The sequence below is a fragment of the Aquarana catesbeiana genome, linkage group LG11 (assembly GCF_042186555.1).
Source record: "Aquarana catesbeiana isolate 2022-GZ linkage group LG11, ASM4218655v1, whole genome shotgun sequence".
In the NCBI taxonomy this organism is placed as follows: Eukaryota; Metazoa; Chordata; class Amphibia; order Anura; family Ranidae; genus Aquarana; species Aquarana catesbeiana.
Window position 1 is genome coordinate 277360181 of NC_133334.1, and position 994 is coordinate 277361174.

Below are 994 nucleotides of genomic sequence, written 5' to 3' on the forward strand. Positions count from 1 at the left end.
TACAGATACTCCAGTCTCTGCTGTGGAACTCTGCAGCTCCTCCAGGGTTACCTTAGGTCTCTGTGCTCCTCTCTGATTAATGCCCTCCTTGCCCGCTCCGTGAGTTTTGGTGTGCGGCGTCTCTTGGCAGGTTTGCTGTTGTGCCATGTTCTTTCCATTTGGTTATGATAGATTTGATGGGGCTCCTAGGGATCATCAAAGATTTGGATATTTTTTTTATAACCTAACCCTGACTTGTACTTCTCAACAACATTGTCCCTTACTTGTCTGGAGAGTTCCTTGGTCTTCATGGCAGTGTTTGGTTAGTGGCGCCTCTTACTTAGGTGTTGCAGCCTCTGGGGCCTTTCAAAAAGGTGTGTCTATGTAATGACAGATCATGTGACACTTAGATTGCACGCAGGTGGACATCATTTCACTAATTATGTGACTTCTGAAGGTAATTGGTTGCACCAGAGCTTTTTATGGGCTTCATAACAAAGGGGGTGAATACATGCGCACATGCCAATTATCAGTTTTTTATTTCTGAAAAATAGTTTTATGTATATATTTTTCTAAATTTACTTCACCAACTTAGACTATTGTGTTCTGATCATCACATATAATTCAGATTAAAAAAACATTGAACTGAAGGCTGTAATGTAACAAAATAGGTAAAAAGCCAAGGGGGTGAATACTTTTGCAAGGCACTGTATGTATATATATATATATATATATCATTTTTTTTATTATTATTATTATCATTAGGCTGTCAGTCCTCTTTCCTATAGTATATCACTAAGGTATTTCCAGTGTAGATTGTGCAACTATGTTTTGGTCACGTATACACATTACACATCAAAGATATTAGAACAAAGCTCGTGTTTTTGTTGAGGATGAGATTCTTCAAACAGTTAATAGAGATTCCTTCAAAATCAGTTCAATATGTCCTGTAAGCAATAGGAGGGATGCTCTAGATAGGGAACACAGCCCTCCTTTTTTCACCAATAGGAACACA